This window comes from Aythya marila (assembly GCF_965140915.1).
Source record: "Aythya marila genome assembly, chromosome: 4".
Classification (NCBI taxonomy): domain Eukaryota; kingdom Metazoa; phylum Chordata; class Aves; order Anseriformes; family Anatidae; genus Aythya; species Aythya marila.
In genome coordinates this window covers 2,494,332-2,511,861 of record NC_139045.1, presented here as the reverse complement: position 1 = coordinate 2,511,861, position 17,530 = coordinate 2,494,332, and the positions used below count along the sequence as shown (strand labels likewise).

The following is a 17,530-nucleotide window of genomic DNA, read 5'->3' as shown; positions in this document are numbered from 1 at the left end:
AGAGCTCTTAAGATGTGCCATGATGATGAATATCGTAGGAAGCTCTATGTCCCAAATACATGGGATTAACTTAAATTAACCTTTCATTTCCTTTTGCAAGCCATCTTTACTAGAATGGAGATCAATTTAAAGCTTATGTTGAGTTTTCTTATCGTGGCATTCTTTCACCTTACCTAAAGATGGCTTATAAATTTCATTAACTTCCTTGCTTTGTTTGATAGGACTTAAACCTCCACTTTTATTGAAGGAGCAACTTGATCTTCAGCCACATCAGAAAGGCTACCTGAAACTTTTTTTTCCCTTGAGGCTCATTATAAGAACTTCAACAGGAAGAACCATTCACCTCAGTAGACCCCCCAAAAAAACACTTCTGAACTTACAACTTGTTCATGAGGAACAATTTGTTTTTAAAAGGTGTGTGGTGGGTGGGGGTGTGTGGCCTGTTGTCTCACAGAATTTTGTTCTGTCAGCTGTGTCTATTACCATTTTGTTTGGTATGTGAGTTAAAATAAAGCCACAGACAAATACAAAAATAATTATTGGAGAATTACCAATTGTATTTAAGTTTTGCCGGGTGATAGTTGGCAGCCTGCTGTAAGGTCTCTTTGAGGATGGCAGAGGAGAGGAACCAGAAGTGCTCTGTGCCCGGTCAGTCAGCTTTCCCCAAGCAGGGTTCAGGAGCAGTAGGAACCTCACATTTTCGGCAGGGCAAGGGACCGTGCATCACTCGAGGCAGCCAGGATCGATTAAGCAACCGTAATTAGCTCTAACGAACCGGGGAGACAAAAATGAGGGGCTCGTCAGCGCCTGTGCCTCGTGTTTTTCCACAACCACCACGGAGGGACCCGGCCGCCCCGTGAGGAGGCGAGGAGCACCCGGAGGCTGCGGGGAGCCACCGGGGCCGCTCCTTCCTCCTCCTCCTCCTCCTCCTCCCGCCGCAGCGGGGCCCATTGGCGGAGCCCGGCCCCGGTCCCACCCGCCAGAGGCGTGCCCAGGGCACCTGCCCCGCCGGGAGCCCCTGCCCGCCGTCCGGGGCGCCGGGGCAGTGCATGGGGCGGCAGGGCGCCCGGGGACCCGGACAGCGGCTCGCCGGTGCCGGCCAGGGGGGAGCCTCCGCTCGTCTGGCCCAGGGGCCGCCGCTGGCTCCGGGAGGGTCGAGGGCAGAGCCGGGGCGGCGAGGCGGAGGGGAGGGATGAGAAGTTGAGGGAGGACGGAGCGGGGGTGCCCTCTCCTCCTCCCGGCCCCGCCGCAGGTGCAGCGGAGCCGCAGCGCCGCAGGGAGCAGGGCCTGGGCTGAAGGGCGGCCAGCGGAGCCCCGAGCGGGGGGCGGCGGCGGCGGCGTTAACGGAGGCAGCGACGAGGAGAAGCGGCCCCGAGGACAGAGCGGTGAGGGAGCCGGGCAGCACCCCGGGGTGCCGGCCGGGCGGCGAGCGGGGTGGAGAGGGGCCGCAGGGGAAGGGAGCAGCGCCCCTGTGGCGTCCCCCGGGGAGGGGGAGCGGGCAGCGCCGTGCCCTTGGTGGGGGACCGAGGGGCGTCGTTGTGGGGCGAGGAGGGGCTGCGCGCCCCTGAGGCGAGCCCGGGCTGGCGCCGTGAGGAGGGGAGGGGGCAGCCCCAGCCGCCCGTCGAGCGCCCCTAAGGAGGGGCCGGCGGCTTCCTCAGCGCAGGGGAGGCGCCCGGGAGAAGTTTTGGGGGGTTAAAGGGGGGCACCGCAGGTGTTTGGGGTCGGGAGACCTCACCGCGAGGGACATGGGCTGCCCTGCTGCGGGGGGTGCTGGGTGGCGTCCTGCCCCCTCGGCTCTGTGGGGTTTAGGAGGAAAGGAGTTAAGCGGCGAAGGGAGGAGGTCAATAAAAGTCCCGGTGTTAGGACAGGTATTAAGCGGTGTCCTGTCTTTTATGGCTTGTTTGCGCACTCACTGGAGTATGGCTGTGGAGCAATAGGAAATCATAAAACAAAAACAAACAAACAAAAAAAAAAACCTGTGTTGTGTGCTCTTTGGGATTGCCTAGGAAGAGCAGCAGTGGATAAGTTTAGTAGAAGATAATCTTAAAGGTCTTTCCCCCGAAGCAAACACCTTGAAAGTAGTATTTTTGCTCTTCGTGCCATGACTAGGACGCTCAGTTTTTGAAGTAATTCGCATAATATCAGTTGTTTCTAGGTGTTTATTCTAAAAATGGCCTGAGTTGTGCTTCCTATTGGAAACTGCCTGCCTGGTTTTCCAAGCAATTATCACCCAAGGTCACTTAACGTATTTTAGCTGAGCTAGTTTTATAGCACTGACACAACCCTGTATGCAATTAACCTTTACTTCACATTTCCTTGTTGTTGTTCCCTTGCTCCAGCCATTGATCCAGACTGGGTGCTGCAGTGATGTCTTTTTTTTTCCAGAACTACTAACAAGTTCGTGCTAGGGTCTTAAATTCTTCCAAATGGCTCTCACGCGTTGTGAGCTGTCTTTGTTGAAAGAGTTATCTGTGAAATACTGGGGAGTGAGCGTGCATTGCTTGCATTTTGTTCTTGACCTTCGTGCAAGAGAAGTCATACGCTTGAAACAAGAAATCCATTTCACTGTGTCATATGCCTATTAAGTATAGGGACTCTAAGGTGAGTCTGAGTGCACTGTAACGTGTCTAATCACATTAGGGTACTCTATTAATACCCCTTAGTTTTTATATTAATGCACACTGAGCTCAGTTGGGTTGTTCTGAAATAGGATGTGGACTGAGAGACCTGCAAGTGGAAGAGAGCCTCGGAGACGTCCTGGCCTCCTGGTGGTGTGTGGGGCTGGGCTCACCTGCAGGGCAGAGGGCAGTGGGTCAGCTCTGCGCAGTGGCTGCGGGCTGTTGTTGCAGTTCAGTGGAGTCGCCGCTGGATTTGGGCTTGGTCTAAGGTCAGGAAGGATGCTGCTGTAACTCTGGGTTGGTCCCCTGTAATGTGCTTAGGAAAATTAGTTCCTGTTTAGAGAACTTGAACGTAGTCTGTGAGACTTTGGTGCCATATTTATCGTATCTGAAAGACTTGAGAGGTTATGTGCTAAGCCTGGTCAGCCATTTGGAATGGTAAATGTCTTAATAGATTCACCTAGAGGAGTTGTGTTTGAGCTAGTAAATGAATGCTGGGGGTGCTATGGAATTGTAACAACATAAATTAGTTTTGGCAGAAAGTTCTCTTAATTTTTCTTTACAATGCCATTTGATGCAGATTGACTTGATTGATTTCTGGAAATATGTTTTATTCCCAGGACTAGAAAAACAAATGATCAAATTTGTGTCTTCTCCCTGTGGCGTGTTACTACACACGCAGACATTGAGTAAGAAGGCACTGTGGCAAGCCTTGTATCCCCAAAATGATGCCACCATGCATCAGTTTGTGTATGGCCTTCTATGGCACAGGCCTGTTGAGGCTTGTGCTCAGCTGGAACGCTCCTACCACTTCAAGGGCCTTCTGCAATTATACTAATAACTGTAATAAAAAAAAAAATCCTTTTCTGACTTTATTATTTTCTAATTGACCTTCCTGAGTGTGAACTGAGTTACTTCTGACTTGAACAGCTGAGTATTTTATTGCCAACACCTACCTTCCGTTGTGTGTTCCACTTCGGGCTCCTTGAGGTGCATCTTTCCACATCGCTGCTTTTGTCGGGCGTCTTGCTTTAGACTAGTACCAAGAACTTGCATCAGTTTATTTTTATCCTGAACGAGTCCCTTATCACTTACTTACTAGAAAAATCACAGTACAGCTTCAAAATCTATTGAGACATTTGTTGTAAGGTCATATTGAAGAGATGGTTACTAAAGTAAATGTCTGTTCTCTGCAGCTCCGAACTTAACAGAAATGCTTTTATTACAGTTTCAGTGATATTAGTGATATTTAAGAAGAGACTAAAACTGGCTGACAAATGCTGATACATGATAAGCAACTGAAATCATTCACTCTGTCTTGCTTGGAGTTTTATTCTTTTAACAATTTTTAGCATACGTGGCTGTTTTTTGGTTTTGGTGTTTTTTTTTTTTGTTTTTTTTTTTGGAAAGTATCTTGGGCTTAAAACAGACATTCTGATACAGATCACGGTGTTGTTTATGAATAGGCATTTTAGAGGGCTCTTCTGCCAGTTTTCCAGGAAGTAAAATATAGTAGCATCGTTTAATAGAATTATTGCTCCTAAATCATGTGCTTTATTTTTTCTAATTATGTGGAAGGTTTTTATTGCAGTTCTTTACTTGGATCCAGTGTACTGGAGAAGTAGTGAATCCCTTTGGAAGCTTTTAAAATGTTTATATGTTTTAACATAGTGTTCTGTGTTCTCAACCCCTAAATACGTTGGCATTCTTACCTATGTTTTTATGAAATAATGCATTTGTTTAGCGTTAGAATGCACATAATCAACTGTGTCTGGGGCTAAAGGACACACACAACATCCTTGCTTGAATATTGGACTCTTGGAAATAGTATTTAACACTTTTTACAACAGGCATAGCTACTAGCTCAGTTCAAAAAAAAATCTTTATATGGGAAGTAATCCTAAATGGAGAAAAAATACCCCAAAACTTATGTTAAAAAAACAAACACCTGTAAATGTAACAGTTATGATTTAGGGGTTAAAGAGCAGTTGAAAGACAGTGTAGATGCTTGTTTTCTAAATATTATGGGTCAGAGTTGCAATAACATGACTCCTGACCACGATTTCTGGTAAGTAGCACAGTTGTCATGCACATAACTTTATTCCTATAGTGAAACAAGCACAGCTTTCCTCTTTGCTCTGTGCTGTGCTTTCCTTCTGTGAATGGGTGTTTCAGCTTCATGGGAAGTGAGTGATTTTAGAGTGTTTTCCCCTCCTGCTCAACAACTGAAGGGAGACTTTACTGGGAAGTCAGGAATTCAATAGCCAGCCTCAGGTTCTCAGCTGAGTTGGAAATGAGCCCTGTTGAAACAACGTGCATTGTAAAAGAACAAAAACTGATGACATTTTCTTGGTGGGGTAAAGCCCTCTCTTCAAGGGGAGGTAGCAATGCGAATGTAAAAGGTAGAGTTCCTTATTTTAAGACAATTTAAAACAATTGGAAAAATTGTTTTCACCTGTACAGTGACAGCAGTCTTTTTGGAAGTTGACATTTCATACTTCTGTTACATGTGGGAATTGACTGCATAGCTGTAGCAACCTTCAAACATTAACTCCCTGGTTCAAGGACTAGGTTGTAGCTGCATTTTAATCAGTGCCTTCACATCTGCTGAATTTGGTGTTTTTTTTTCCCAACCTGGAAGTCATTTGACTTTCACATAAGTCACATGAACACGGTTCTGTAATTTAATGCCAAGTACACTGATTCATGAAGTCTGGGTGTTTAAAAAAGGGTCGTAACGATTTTCAACAAAAGCATGGCCAGGAGTCACACTGCTACTTACTTGTACTTAACTTTGTTTTCAGAACTTCTGTGTTCCCCCCCGATTTAATGTTTAAAATGAGAGATTTCAAGTTCAGAGCAAAGTCAGATACTTCCTAGCTAACACTGTGAAAGAAGCATATTTGTCTGAATGAAATGTGGGCTAGGAACAGGGATTTTGGCCGGGGTAGTGCTCTGAACATCACAAGAATTTAGCAGCGAGGAGTTACACAGCTTGCTTTTGAGGAGGAATGGGCAGCAGAGCTGCGAAGCCCACGGCACCTGACAGCTCAGCAGTGTGGCTGGATGTGCTCTCTGCAACTTGCAGCACCTGGAGAGGGAATGCACTCTTCTGAATGCGCTTGTGCGTTTCTCCTCTCGGCTACACCTTTCCTTGAACTCGCTGAGACTGCAGATATAGTTAGTCATTTCAATCTCTTTTGTTCCATGGAAGAAAGAAGTACCTCCTACCCCCATCACAGTTGATTAAATACTGTTGTCTAAGATGAAACATGGGAAAAAGACTCCAGAAATAACAAGGCAAACATAGGAGATGTGCCAAATACATTAATGTTTCATGTGGTTGGAAACTAGATAGTGAAATATTCCTTCAAATGAGTACTTTACTCTGTTTCCCCCCCTCTTACATGCTGTTCCTGCACTGCAGAAGTAGTTTGCTCTGTTTCAGACTACCAAGATTCAGAACTTTTTTTACGGGATAGTTGTTGGAGAACGTGGATGCCGTATGCAAGTAGTTAAGTGTTTATTCTGTACGTTTGCTTGGGAAGCCAGTTTTTCCATCTTATCATAATGTAAGCAAGTGCTGAAAACGACTTTTGTATAACATGGGTGTGCTGGGGCTTACACTTGGACCTTAGTGGCAGTACCTTGAGGTGCATTCTTGACTGGGAGGTTGCTGCCAGTGAAGGTCTCACAGGTGAAGTTTGGCATCGGCTGCACTCAGGATAGAGCATGTGCTGCAGATTGCCATGCCTTTGCAGGAATTTCCCTTGGGGGAAGGAAAGGCTCAACCAACTGTGGTGCCTGCCGAGTCAGCAGGTGCACAGAATTAAAGAACTGTTGGCTGGAAGGATCTCTGGAGGCTCTTACACAAACTTCCAATCAATGCAGGATTGTTGGCAGCATAAGATTGGATCAGCTGTGGCTGTTTTTTATCCAAGTCCTGAACAGATCCAAGGATGGAAATCCCACATGCTCCCTGGTAACCTTTTCCAGTGTCACACTGGGACTCGTTAAGCTGCAGTTTGTGGCTGCTGTTCCCCACAGTAAGAGCAAACAGATAGCTAAGGAGTTTGGCTAGGAAGCTAAATGGGAACATCTGACACAGTGGATTGGTAAGGTAGAAGCAAGTGCATACTCTGATCACCGCATTATTATTATTATTACTATTATTTTCAACCATTGTACCTCTCGGGTTGCTGCATGGTTGCCAAGTCACATCTGTGTGTATTCCTGGTGGTTTTAGGGCATCAGCTGAAATTCTGGGTATTGCTTGTGGGCCATGGGTAGTGCTGGCTGCAAATACTCATGTGGTGTAAGAGGTGCATCAGTTCTTCATGCACTGAGCATGCTGCACTGATACTCTGAAGTGAGCTACAGGCCACGTAAATCTTGCTGCTATTCTGTACCTTGCTGTAAAATGAGATGTGAATTTCTTCTGTTTCTTTCTAGGGCTCCGTCCACTAAGCCTGTTACACCTGAGGGAAATTGGAGGTCACAGCAGTCTAAATAAAATGTGTACACCATCTTAAATACAAAGAAAGATTTGTTGTAGAATTAGACCCTTGATTAAACCTTGCTGGTCATTGGAAGATTGTTATTGCCTTTCCCTGGGATATTTCAGCGATGTCAAAGAAACAACCTTCAGAGCTGTGTCTTTGTGTATGGTGTTTCTTGGGCACAGAAGTCTCTCAAATGAAATTGAGCATATAATACCCGTGGGAAGTTTTGCTTACAGAAATTCTTCATTTTAGAGAGCTTGGGATGGAAGATTTCAGGTGATTTTAGTAATGTGACTGGATAGGCCAGCCTAGTGTTTGGCGTATCCGTTGCTTGTGGGGTCTAGAAGTCTGTAAATGAGTTATTAGTGTAAATCTGGAAGGCTTGCGTGGAAACTCACCCACATTTGACTATGAGAAATCTCATTTGAAGCTTGAGGATCATGTAAAAGAGATCCTACTCTCCTGTATGCCATGTCTACCTTAGAAATACGGCAGCTTTGTTACAGTCTTTAACTGTTGTAGTGATATATCATTAATTACTCTCCCTTGTGATACTTTGGCAGTTGCTTAGCTTATTAGTTAGCTTTATTTTCATGAAAGCACTCTAGAAGATTAGAATACTCCAAATTATTGTAGTCTCACTTTTTTATGGAACGGTCAATCTTGCATTAGTACCATAATTTTTAATTTACTGTTGAAGTAACTTGATAGTCTACAGTAGGGCTGTAGTTAAGAGAGCATGTTTGTTATAAACAACCATCAACTATTCCTTATTACACAGTGGTAGCATCCAAAAAGTCCTAGTTGCTTTCCAGAAGTGGATTAAGATGATCACATCTTCCTGAAGGTGGAATTTTACTGGGTAAGGGTAGGTGCACGAGCACTTGTACAGCACTTGGTGCACATCTGGGTGGCTTCTTGATTTGTTTTGGTTTTACACCCAGATTGACCTCTGTGAATCTTGTTCTCAGAACTGCAAGTCATCGTTACCGTGACTCTGAGTTGGATCCAAGTTCAATTTTTCTTTAATATTTGTAAATTAACAAATTGTATTTAACTCTTAGATTGTCTCAATCTTATTTTTTAAGAAAAAAAAAAAACAACAAACCTTATCTTCAGACTGTTTCCTTTCTGAAGTTATAATGCAATTTTAGCCCACTGCTGATACTAGAAACTTCCAGGAAGCTTCTGTGTATTTAAAATTGCTTATGCAGTAGCTGCATAAGCTCGAGTCTTTTGTTAGCCCTTGCTGGAGTGCAGTCTGTACATCTTAAGGTTCCTGAGCTGATTTTTGTCTTCTGTCATTCTGACAGGCCGTGAACGTTGTATTCAGAAGGAGAAAAGCAGTTGTGTGCATAATTTTTCTCTTTAACTATCGACTCATACTAGGAGTTGGTTCAAAGCAGACACCACAAAACATGCACGTATCTGAAAGCAGAAAATAAATAAATAAAAAAGTAGTAACAAAAACCTGCCTGTTGATGCAAACGTTTCAAAGCAACCTAGCACTGAACAGACTGTCCAAGCTGGATCTCGTTGGAGTACAAGTTGTTGCTGCATATGATCTCGAGCAATGCAATTAATTGAGCTGAATAAGAGGAAAACATTTTTAATAAAGTATTTTAACTTTGAATAAAGTTTTATTTCCCACTGCAGTAACAAATGTGCCATGGTTTCCTTTGTGAATCTGTTTGTGCAGCTTATTAAAATGTAGTTATTTGCTATAGGGTGAAGTCACAACAGAACAAAGAATTGCTCAGTGCTGCTAGGTGTCATGTGATGGCGTGACCAGGGACAGCTTGTACCAAGCTGAAGCTAGCTGTAGTGAAAGATGAAGCGTCCCCCTGCTCCTCCAAAGGATTATCAAGGTTGGAATAAAACCCCCATAAAATGTTTGTTTAGGAGGAGTACATTGTTTCAGATTGTGAGGTTTGTTTGAGGCAGACTTTATGCTGGCCTGAGGTCTCTTCCAACCTAGATGACCCTGTGATGGCCTGCATAGGCTTTGTCATGTCAAGTTTGCAACACAGCCCTGCACTGCAATGTCTTCCATCCTATTCTTTAAAGAGTCATTTTACCAAAGAAGAATCTTGGCACTGATAAGTGTTTAAAATAAGTAAGTTTTACTCAAACCCCCCCCCTTTCTTTTTTGGTGCTTAATGAAACCAATATTTCAGCTTGTGCCAGTGAGAAAGGGAAGGATTTTGGGGTGACTTTTCCTGCTTTCTAGTGAAATGCTCGTCCCATTGGTGGAGGCATGCTTTTCTCTTCTCTCTCTGCAGGTAAAAGGATTTCTTCATTTTCCTCCCTGGCTTGCAGCTGCAGTTCCTGGTGGTGCAGTGCTGCATGTGTTGCCATAAGCTACACCAGGACCATGCTGATGGGAGAGCACTCACTTCTTAGGGACGGATTCATTGACAAGGAATACCAGTGTCACACTTCAAAGCAGGTGACTTGTGCTGTGTGTAGGCAGCACAGGAGCTGGGGGTAAAGTAACCCCAGACAGCACAGAGGAGACCTGCATAATACGGGGCGTGCTGCAGCAGAACCTGAGCTGTCTGTGGGTGAGGGCGCAGGGTGCCGGTGCAGCCCGCTGCTTCCTCAGGTTTCTGTGCTGAGCTTCCTTCTTGTCCCCAGGCCCAGGGCAGCACGTCAGCTCCGCTGCCATGCCACATCTGCTGGGATTTCCTCTGGTTCGGGCTCAAAACAAAGAGCTGCCCCACTGATGTCTCTGCATGTCCCCTTCCAGCCACGGCCCCGCGGTGGGCTTCAGGTCCCCTGTCAAATGGCTTGGCACACAGCAGAACAAAAGACCACTTGCTGCTCCTGCCCTCTGTGCTCTCCCTGGAGTTACTAACATCTCTTCTTCCTTTGTTGTGAAGTGTTTTTAACTAGCTTGCTGGCTAGCTCTAGGAATGTGAGTATTTCAGAGGGTGCAAAATCTTTATGGAGCTTATTTTCATGCAGTTATTTGGGAGGGTGCCTCTCTCCCTTCCAACCACAACTGTTCTGGGAATCATTTATTCTGAGGGAAATCTCTCCGTGACCAGTGCTGTCGATGTTGCAGCATTATCATGCTGAGGCGTGTGGGGCTTGCTGTGGTTTATAAGTGACTTGTTTAAACGATTGAATATATTACTGTTAATAATTTACCAGTCTTGTAGGAATTTCTAATATATTCATAGAGTAATAAAGATTATCTTTTTAGAGATAATCAGTCTTTTCAGATGTTTAGGATTACTTTTCATGGCCACGAAGTTTCTAATTACAGCAGTTATTTCAGAAAGCCAGTGGTGAAGTGCTAGCAGGGGCGTTAGACCTCAGTCACTGTTGCTCTGTGTTCACCTTAATAAAGCGTAGTCTTATGTACGAGTTCTATTCCCATGTAATGTTTTTAATAAAATCTACCTACTAGCATGTCTATTCAGTGTTTTGCCTGCTGATTCTAAAACCTGTATTTTTGAATGTCACTTTTTGAGTGACGTTTTTTATTTAAATCTTTTTTTTTTTTTTTTGCACAGCTCTCAAAAAGCTTAGGTAAAACCCTGTGTTTAATAAAACACAAATAATGAGCCCTCACTGAAAAGGGCGTCATAAATTGCATAGCTTGTGGACTCCTTCATAACTGCTTTGCTGTTTGCCTAAGTGGCACAGTGGGTCTGTGATGGATGCTTACAGCAACGTCATCATGTCTGTGGATCTTCCTCTCAGCTGTGGATGTGGCACTCTTGTAGTCATGGAAATGCTTCAGTCACTGGGTAAAAGAATGCAGTAGTTGAATAAACTGCACAAAGTAAATGGAAAGGCCTGTCCCTGTTTGTGTGCACACCATTTCTTTCGAATCATTTCCAATAACATCTTAATTTATTCATTTGGTTGAAACAGGAGCCTGTAGTTACAAGCCAAATCTCAGTACTTATCTAAACCATTGCAACACAAAATAACAATCAGAGCATGCACTACCTCAGTAATTTGTTGAAAGATCTGTGATAGGAAAAACTGAAGAATATAAATCTGAAGGTTCTGCAGTCCTTGTTATCAGAATCTCTTCCTAGACAATGTATTTTGCTGCTCCAAGGCTCTGTACATACACACATTTCTGATGCTTTCATCTCTGAGAGCACATGGGGTGTTTAGTAGCGGTTACTTCCTAATCTTAAACTGCAGTGTGCTGCCTGAAGTCAGTTTATGGGCCTGATTTCCTTTAATGCTCCTAAAGGATTATAGCATAATGCTTCCTATTACCTACAGAATACGTACAGCACAGTAAGTGGGATTATAGGTTGTGTGTTTTGCAATTGCCAGCTTTGAAGGTTTAGGAGTCAACTTGGACTTTCAGATTGAAGAACAGGGTCTTCTCTTACCCTTATCTGCTATGTCACTTTAATTAAAAACCTTCGCGTGTCTGTGATCATTTGATCCTCTTCTGAATATGCTACTACATGTGATTTGGTCAGTGAATTTCTTCAAATTTTGGCATTTCTGTATACCAGTGCTTGACAAGAAATACTGATGTGGGCTGGTATTAAGCGTTGAAGAAAATGTTTTGAGGGGAACTTGAAATTTATTTTTTTTTGAAGCGATGTCTTGGAGCACATCACAAATATAAAGGAAGACCTGTTCTTTTATTTGTTCCCTGGTATAAGTAATGCACTGCATTCACGCTTGTGTGCGCTTATATATTTTGTATTTTTGTTGTTAACACCAACTATTTGCTTGTGTCTGATAGAGCTGAGGCTTGCTTGGGTTGCATATATTTTATTACTGAATCATGCTGTAAGTACTGTTAGAGAACCATTTATTTGTTTTGGAATATCTTCTTCCTCTTTCAGCTTTACACCTAAGTGTAAATGGTTTTTGTTAGTCATTCCTTGCTATCTTGGGCTTGATAAAATGCTTTGCTTACAGGGCCTTTGGTCATGCAACTAGCTCCGTAGGGCTTGGCTCTCTATTTGTTTAACTGAAATGTTTACAAGCCTATGAAGGCTGGATACCATGTTTTATCTGTGAAACTGTGTTTAATAACAGTGAAAGCAAACAGATTTGCACATAAAATAGGTGGATGTTGATGGGATTTCGAACAGGCAGCGCAGCACTGGGGCTCCAATAAATTGGGTAATGTGGGTAACGCTTCAGGTAACAACCTGCTTTTCGGCCTGCCTCACGCTCCACTGCCCAAGATAACCTGTGCTCTTTCTTTCTCCTCTTTAATGCTTCAGTTTTATGAAGAGCAGTAGTAACCCACAGTCAGTAGCTGCCAGCGCTTTACGGGGAGCTTCTGGTGCTCTTGGTAACTTGTTGGCTTTCAGCCACAGCCTAGAGCAGCCTTTAAGGCACGGTGCTTTCCACAACATGTTTCTTGCTACAGCTAGAAGGCACACTATCTAAAAACCACGTTGGGTGTGTTGATACCTGTGGTGGGCGCTGTAAGGTGGGACTGACTGCTGAGGTGACGCTGTCCTGCTTATTGTCCTGCTTATGGTGCTGGTTTCTTGCCCCCAGGTGGAGATGCGAGCCAGTGGGTTAGCAAAGATGGCAAATCTGACTCAGTGACGGAAAGCACCCTGCTCTGCAGTGCCCTGGTGTATCCCAGTGTGGAAACTGCATCAGATTTGCAACTTATATTTCAGCTTATTCACTGATAAATATGCCTCATTTCTTTGTCCAGAAAAGTTTTCTGCTTTCCTGCATTTTCTTCGAGTCAGATCAGGTCATTCATGAGCTGACAGCTGTAAAAGTAAGGTTTTTATTCTCCTTTTTGAAATACTGAGTTTTATATAACTAATTGATAGTAGAGAGAGAGGACAATACTGTGAGCAAGGCTCAGGTGATAAATCTGTATGTTACCAGGACTCTGTTGGCAGTTTGCAGTGAATGCTGTTCGCTGAAATGCATGTAAGTCTCAATTTTCCCCCTTTTTGGTAATTATACTTCTGTGAGGCACCTTATTAGCTTCCCACTTGCAGCTAGTCATTTCAGTGCTAATCAGCATTTGCACTTGGGCTTGCAGAGGTGAAAATCTAGTTGGTAAGCCTGCTTTTTTTAATGCGTGCTGGTATCTGTTAAATTGTAATGAGAAATTGGAAACCTTTGGGTAAGATGAGAGAGATCAGTGGCCGGGAAGATTGCTCCTTTGCTGTCGGTGCAGTGCTGCTGTTTGGTATGAAGGGCACCTTCCTAGCTCCCAGTCTTCTGACCAAACTGCCCAGGTAAACTCAGCCACCCGTAGCAAATCTAAAGAAAGGCTGAAAGGCAGGAAGGGACTTGAAAAAGTCCCTCCTGTCACGCAACTCCATGTCTGTAAACTTCATTTGCTTCTTCAGAAGTGAGGAGAGTTCTGTTATTAGTGACTAAAAAGTACTGCTTTACTACTGTGTGTAAGTACTGCCTGCTTTTTTGAGTAGTGGTGACTATTCTCACAGTTTGTTCCAGCTGTGCAGAGTGCCAAGGTGCTTGGGAGCTGCTTTGGCTTCTAGAACTGACTGCTCTAGGGAAAACCAACCAAACAAACAAAAAAAAAAAAACACTGAACACAGTATTGCTGGTTTGAAAATGGGTATTGCTGGGAGATTCAGAAATAGGCAGGTAGGCAGCCAGTGGAAGAAACCAGAGAAAAAAGTCTGGGTTTTAATTACAGGGTGGTTAGCACATTGTTAAGGGTTGGCAGTAAATCTTATCTTCGGTATGTATTTCAGTGCTCTAGCTGGCTGTTGCATAAATTATGAATAAGGATGATTTAAAAATATTTTTTAGGATTGAAATACAAACGTAGTGTTAGTTCACTTTTAAAATACTAATTTAAGCATTAGGACTTCTTTGTGTAATTCATATGAACTTAAATGTCACCCCATTTCTTTCTGTGTTTCCAAATTTTTCTGTATAGGGCCTTCACAAATAAAACGCGGACTTCTTATCTGCACAGTCACATTTCCTGTTCTCAGTCCTGCTTTGTCTTTCTGGGTGAATAGTAACATGTTCTGTTAAAGTAAAAATAAACCAGGAATTAGAACTCTTAATCAGCTGGAAACATCCCTTCAACAGTCCTCTGTAGGTGCTTGGTTTTCTGCAGCCCACGTTAAAACTTGTACTTTCTCTTTCATTTGAAGAACGACATGCAAGCCATTAACTTTATGAGAAGCCATTGGAATAGGTTTAATGTTTAACTTCTTCCAAGAGCTGAACTCTCTACAGAAAGCAGTTGCGTTTACTTGTATAAAGCTGCTCCTTACGTCTCCTTTTTCTCCATACCTCTTCTTGCTTTTTGGCTTAGAGGAGTAAATGGTTTCATTCCGTGGTAATAGTCTTAAGTATTTAAAAAAATAAAATTGAGTTTTGTTCCTTCTCATTTTTATGCCTTCTGTTTTAAGAGGCTAGTATATGCCACCAGAAGGAAATCTTACTGTATGCAGGCAAATTCTAGGCAGAAAGATTTAGGACATTTTTTATACTATTAACTGTGATGGAGAAATGTCACCCTCTGGCTTTGTGTTTTTTTTTTCGTTCCTACTATACCGACATTTGACCATTCCTTTTCACAGGATCCCTTGCAGCAGAACGCAGTGGTGCTGGATGCTGATCCCTTTTAGATATTTTGCCAATGGCTTGTTCTGGGGGTTTGTAGATTATGGGTTGCAGGGGGAGTGCTCTGGTTTCGATGGGCTGGCACTGAAATGAGCCTTGTGGCTCTCGGAGGTGAGACGGGTTGGAGATTCCCATCGAGATGGGCATCAGCAGCTCTCTGTGTCGTGCTGGGAGTACCTCAGGTCTCCAGAGGACCCCTGGCTGATGGCAGGGAGCTGAACGCACGGGGTTGTGTGTTGCTGCCGGGGGTACCTCACTCAGTGTCTGCTACCTGGTCTGCAAAATGGGAATTGGGAGCACGGTTAGTTGGTGAACTGAGTGCTGTTGCATATTGCCCGTGCTTCTGCTCGATGCAGACCTTGCAAGCTCCCAGCCCAGGGCTGGCCAAGGGATGAAGTTACGAGGCCACATCCTGGGGGCTCCCACCACAGGTGGAGACTTTGGTTGAGTGCAATATGAGGTCAATGCCATTGCTTCCAGTAAAAAGGGTCCCTTAGTGGGCATTTCTCTATAGAGTCACGTGTTTACTACCTCTGTGGTTTGGCAGGCCCTGTACGTATATTTTCTTGTCCCTGTGGAAGATGCTTGCGTTGGAAAGGGGAACTCCGTAACAGCATTTTGGATCGGTTCTGACTAGTGAAGGTGCTGAGAGGCTTCTAGAGAGGAGTGTCATCTGTTATCATCGATGCACAGCAGGAGAGGAAAAACTAGTGTTTCGTAGCTGCTTGTAATTCTGGTGACAGATTTACATGTTAGCTAGCTCGTGCTTTATGGGAGGCTCATAAAGATGAAGTCACTCGACGTGTTCTCATGTAAGGCAGCGCTGTGCAGTGAGGGCGGGGATCAGAAGAGGTGGTGTGATACTGACAGCATCCTAAGGAAGTGCAGAGGTAATTCTGGGTGGCTTTCGGTGGCATGTGCAGAGATGAAGCAGTGGAAAATGCGCCTTAGGGCTAAGGATTGTACCTGCGTGCTCACTAAGACGTGCTGTGCTCGGAGCCCGCGTCGGGTCAGGAGATCAAAGTACAGCACGGGGCTCCTGCAGCTGGCAGCCGGTTGGGTCACGGCGTGCCCTGAGGCTTCTGATACCTCTGATTTACAGGGATCTCAGAAACATCAACTGTTTCTGCATTTCCCAATCCATCTACGGTTTTGTAACATCCCTGTTGTTGACAGAAGCAGTAACTTAGATCATGGGAATGCTTATAGCACGAGGAGGTAATCAATAGTGTTTTTTCCAAGTTTGACTCATCGCTTTCCTTTCATATTTCATTCATAAACCATTTTTATTTAAAACCAAGCTTACGTAGTGCATGCTCTCCTCCAGCAGCATTGATGGTGATAGCCATCATCCTTTGGGCTCATCCTTCCCCAGCACAGCCCCCTGCTGCTGTGTAAAATCTGCCAGCCCCACAGCTGGGAACGAAACAAGGTGATCAGTGAGGTAATTAGCGGGGGCCTGGGTAGTCACATCCGTCAACGGGGAGCTCCTGGGAGGGCAGCTGAGCCTCGTGGTGTGCTGTGGTTTTTTAGAAAGCCTCCAGTGAAAGCCAAGGCCTGGACCCAAACGGCAATTTAATGCTTTAATTGGTCTGTGAGGTCCAGCATTTGTGCTGGAAGTGTAACCAATGAGAAGTAATGGAGCCATGCAGTACTGGACTCTTTACTCAGCGTTGGTGTCATCGTTCATTTTTTGTCAAAGCTTTAATAGTTCTTAAGAAAAAAAAATGGAGAGGCAAGCTGTTTTTCATGTAGAAAGAACGCTTTTTTGAACTCTGTTGGAGAATGAACAGGGCTATTGTTTCGTTTGATGTTAATTACTGCTGTTGCAGGGGAGGAGGTGTTTTAGGGTCACCTCTGACACCCTGATTGAGGCAGCTTAGCAAACAACTCGATCTCATCCGATGTCAGGCAAGAATGCAGCGTAGCAAAGGCTTTGAAAGCCGCTGGTAATATTTGCAGCAAGGAATTTCCTCTCTCTCCCCCTGAAGTGTTATCTTGGTAAAATTGAGCTTTGTGCCTAGGAACAGCAAAACTTCTCCAAGTTCTTCCCAGAGGTACTTCAGCCCGTGGATGTGTTGTGTTGGGGGGATCTCAGTGAATTCTCCGTGCTTCAGTTCTTTACCACCTGCTCTTGGGTACCATAAGGTTTTACTGTGCCTCTTCCTGGTGTGGGCTTTTTCACAGCAAAAGGAGGAAAAAAAAGTCTCTTTGCCTGTGTGAACTTTCTTGTGTGTACCTGTGTGCACAGGCACACGGCTGCTGGTGGTAATAAGTTGGGAGGATTTTCATAAGCGCTGGTCAGTAATCTCCTAGGTGGTGGTAATGCTCTCTGAAGGCAAGCGTGGGACAGGTTTCAAGTACAGGAAGAAGACTTATTACACGAGAAATTTGATCTAAATATAATCTATGTACCTTGTCGTAATTCTGCAGCTTTAAGTTAGGCTCTGCATGCTTATAAAAGCTTCAAAGTCAAGCAAGCTGCAAAATCTGGAGTAGGGGAAAAAAATGGGACATAATTCAGAAAGACCCACGTTAGATTGCAGCAATACAATTCAGGTGCTCTTTTGGTGAGCTGGTAACCCACCTAACATTACCAAAAAAAAAAACAATAATGAAACAAAAAACTAAGCAATCTGTAGGAGGGTTACAGGAGAGCACTGTGAGGAGATAACAAGGCCCGAGTAGTAGCATTATCAGTTTCTGTACTGCTTATTTCTAAAGGACACCGCAACAGACTCCTGTTTCCACATGGATTTGGTTTGGCACGAGACAAGAGCAGATTGTTTGGTTTGGCTTGTCCTCAATTCCCTGTGCTAGGAGGGTTAA

The 17,530-nt window shown here is 44.3% G+C and overlaps 1 protein-coding gene across 1 annotated transcript in view; it reads left to right on the top strand.

The window, feature by feature from the left end:
• Window positions 1-1,045: 1,045 nt before the first annotated feature.
• UGT8 (UDP glycosyltransferase 8) overlaps window positions 1,046-17,530 on the top strand; it is a 43,099-nt gene continuing 26,614 nt past the window's right edge. Inside the window, exon 1 of the mRNA XM_082759630.1 lies at window positions 1,046-1,385. The gene's annotated coding sequence lies outside the window, so the exon portion shown is untranslated. The remainder of the gene's footprint in view (window positions 1,386-17,530) is intronic.